Here is a 4,448-nt window from a genome sequence, read left to right as displayed (position 1 = left end):
AATAAGAATTAGAGCAGAATTAAATGAAATAGAGAATAGAAAAACAATTGAAAGAGTTAACAAGACCAAAAGCTGGTTCTTTGAAAAGATCAACAAAATCGATAAATATTGGCCAAGCTGACAAAAGAAAAACAGGAAAGCAAGCAAATAACCCAAATAAGAATAGAGATGGGCGATATCACAACAGACCCAACTGAAATTAAAACAATCATAACATAATACTGTGAAAAATTGTACTCCAACAAATTTGAAAACTTAGAGGAAATGGACAAATTTCTAGAAACACACTGCCTACCTAAACTAACACAAACAGAGGTAGGACAACTAAATAAACCTATAACAAAACAAGAGATTGAAGAGGTTATTTAAAAAAAAAAAACTCCCAACAACAACAAGAAAAAGCCCTGGCCCTGATGGTTCACTGGAGAATTCTACCAAACTTTCAGAGAAGAGTTAATACCACTACTACTAAAGGTATTTCAGAGCATAGAAAAGGATGGAATATACTCGAACTCATTCTATGAAGGCAGCATAATCCTGATACCAAAACCAGGTAAAGACACCACAAAAAAAGAAAATTACAGGCCAATATCCCTCATGAACATAGACGCAAAAATCCTCCACAAAATTCTAGCCAATAGAATTCAACAGCATGTCAAACAAATCATTCACCATGACCAAGTGGGATTCATACCAGGTATGCAGGGATGGTTCAACATTAGAAAAGCAATGTAATCGATCACATAAATAAAACAAAGGATAAGAACCGCACGATCTTATCAATTGATGCAGAAAAGACAATTGACAAAATCCAACACCCATTCATGATAAAAACTCTCAGCAAAATAGGAATGGGAGGGGAATTCCTCAACATAATAAAGGGCATTTATTTATACAATGCCAACAACCAACATCATCCTAAATGGAGAGCATCTGAACGCATTCCCCTTGAGAATGGGAACTAGACTAGGATGCCCTTTCACCACTCTTATTCAACATTGTGCTGGAGGTCCTAACCAGAGCAATAAGACAAGAAGAAGAAAGAGCATCCAAATTGGTAAGGAGGAAGTAAAAGTATCTCTATTTGCAGATAATATGATCTTATACACAGAAAACCCCAAAGAATCCACAAGGAAACTACTGGAAGTAATAGAAGATTTCAGCAAAGTATCAGGATACAAGATAAATATACAAAAATCAGTTGGATTCCTCTACACCAACAAAGAGAACTTCAAAAGGAAATCACCAAATCAATACAATTTACAATAGCCCCCAAGAAGGTAAAATACTTAGGAGTAAATCTAACCAGAAATATAAAAGACCTATCCAATGAAAACTACAAGACACTACTGCAAGAAACAAAGAGATCTGTATAACTGAAAAAAAACAAACATACCTTGCTCATGGATAGGAAGACTTAACATTATGAAACTGTCAATTCTACCCAAAGCAATTGTCATGGATTAAATTGTGTCCCCCCAAAATATCTGTCAGCTTGGCTGTGTCATGATTCCCCGTGTTGTATGATTATGTAATCTGATGTGATTTCCTTACGTGTTGTAAACTCTATCACTATGATGACATTATATGTGATCTCCTTATGTGTTGTAAATTCTATTACTGTGATGAGGTTATACTGATGAGGTTTACAAGATTAGATAGTGTCTTGATGCAATCTCTTTGGAGATATAAAAGAGAGAAGCAAGCAGAGACACATGGGAACCTCATACCACCAAGAAAGCAGTGCCGGGAGCAGAGTGTGTCCTTTGGACCTGAGGTTCCTGCGCTGAGATGCTCCCAGACCGAAGGAAGACTGATGCATCCAGAGCCGATAGAGACAGAAAGCCTTCTCCTGGAGCTGATACCCTGAATTTGGACTTGTAGTCTACTGGACTGTGAGAGAATAAATTTCTCTTTGTTAAAACCATCCACTCGCAGTATTTCTGTTATAGCAGCACTAGATGACTAAGACAGTGAGCTACAGATACAATGCAATCCCAATCCAAATTCCAATGACATTTTTTAATGAGATGGAGAAGCAAATCACCAACTTCATATGAAAAGGGAAGGGGCCCCAGATAAGTAAAGCATTACTGAAGAAGAACAAAGTGGGAGGCCTCACACTACCTGATTTTAGAACCTATTATACTGCCACAGTAGTCAAAACAGCCTGGTACTTGTACAACAACAGATACGTAGACCAATGGAACAGAATTGAGAATCCATACCTAAATTCATCCACCTATGAGCACCTGTTATTTGATAAAGGCCCAAATTCTGTTAAATGGGGAAAAGACAGTCTTTTTAACAAATGTTGCTGGATAACTGGATACCCATCTGTAAAATAATGAAATAAGACCCATACCTCACACCAGGTATGAAAACTAATCAAAATGTATCAAAAACCTAAATATTAAATCTAAAATGATAAAGATCATGGAAGAAAAAATAGGGACAATGCTAGGAGCCCTAATACATGACATGAACAGAATACAAAACATAACTAACAATGCACGAACACCAGAAGAGAAACTAGATAACTAGGAGCTTCTAAAAATCAGACAGTTACGCTCATCAAAAGACTTCACCAAAAAAGTAAAAAGAGAACCTACAGAGTGGGAAAACAGTTTTTGGCTATGACGTATCCAATAAGGGTCTCATCTCTAAAATCTGCAAGGTACTGCAACACCTCAACAACAAAAAAGACAACCCAATTCAAAAATGGGCAAAGGATGTGGACAGACACTTCACCAAAGAATATATTCAGGTGGCTAACAGATACATGAGGAAATGCTCGTCATCATTAGCCATTATAGAAATGCAAGTGAAAACTACAATGAGATACCATCTCACCCCAACAAGGCTAGCACTAATCCAAAAAACACAAAATAATAAATGTCAGAGGGGTTATGGAGAGACTGGTACATGTATGCACTGCTGGTGGGAATGTAAAATGGTACAACCATTTTGGAAATTGGTTTTGCGCTTCCTGAAAAAGCTATAAATAGAAGTACCATACAATCCAGCAATCCCAGTCCTTGGAATATATCCTAGAGAAATAAGAGCTGTCACACAAATAGACATATGCATACCCATGTTCCTTGCAGTACTGTTCACAACAGCAAAAAGATGGAAACATCCTAGATGCCCATCAACAGATGAATGGATAAACAAATCGTGGTACATACACACAATGGAATACTACAATGGTAAAGAAGAGTGATGAATCTTTGAAACATCTCACAACATGGATGAATGTGGAAGGTATTATGCTGAGTGAAATTAGTCAGTTGAAAAGGACAAATATTGTATGAGACCACTATTATAAGAACTCAAGAAAAGGTTTAAACACAGAAGATAATATTCTTTGATGTTTATGAGGGTGGGGAGGGAGGGAGAGGTGAAGTCACTAGCTAGATAGTAGACAAGAATCATCTTAGGTGAAGGGAAAGACAGCACATAATACAGGGGAAATCAGCGTAACTGGACTAAACCAAAAGCTAAGAAGTTTCCTGAGCACAACCAAACACTTTGAGGGACAGAGTAGTAGTGCCTGGGGTCTGAGGACCATGGTTTCAGGGGACATCTAGGTCAGTTGGCATAACAAAGTTTATTAAGAAAATGTCCTGAGGTGGGGCCAAGATGGTGGAGTAGTCAGACACTTCCTGTGGACCCTCTTACAACAAAGACCTGGAAAAACAAGTGAATCAATTATATATGACAGTCTAGGAGCCCTGAACATATAAGGCAAAGTTGAGGAACTGGACTGAGTAGCAGGGAGAGGGAGAGATGATTTGGAAGCAGTGAAGAGTTGCCAGACCTGACCCGGCGAGAGCCTGGGCCCTTCAGGCCTGAGCAGCTCATGGGTGAGTGGTGAGGCAGGCAAGCAGCAGTGCTTAGGAGGCGTATTCCACACCAGAAGACACCCAGCTTCAGAGAGTCTGCTCGGCCACCCAGAACTAGTGAGAAGCAGCCCTAGATCGGCGAAAGATAAGTACTTGCGTACAGCCTACTGCGTGGGTCAAAAACACCCCCCCCTAGGGAAAAACCTCTCTCCTATTTACCTCCCCGCTCCTGCTCTCCACACAGGACTGGCTTCAGCAATCACCGAGTCCCCTGGGCCGGAAGTAGGATCCGTCACACACCCTGAGCCATTCTCCTGGCCTAGGAAAGTGAACAAATTAACAAACGGGAAAAAATAAACTGCTAGCTCCCCTAAGCCAGGAACCCAGGGTGGGCACAGGTCCTTTGTCTAGGCACAGGAATAAGGGGTCCACGGACTTTGAGTGCCTTTCACCCCTGGATAGACGTGTGGGCCTATTTCAACAGTGTAGGCCTTCATTACCTCAGTCCAACAGGTATATACCTGAAGTCTGTCTTCAACTGTTTCAGCTATATGGTGAAGTGGCAGGTTCTTGACATTTGACACTGCTCTGCCCATTAAGCAG

This window comes from Trichechus manatus, unplaced genomic scaffold (genome assembly GCF_000243295.1).
Source record: "Trichechus manatus latirostris isolate Lorelei unplaced genomic scaffold, TriManLat1.0 scaffold00042, whole genome shotgun sequence".
In the NCBI taxonomy this organism is placed as follows: Eukaryota; Metazoa; Chordata; class Mammalia; order Sirenia; family Trichechidae; genus Trichechus; species Trichechus manatus.
Note: the sequence above shows the minus strand (reverse complement) of the source record.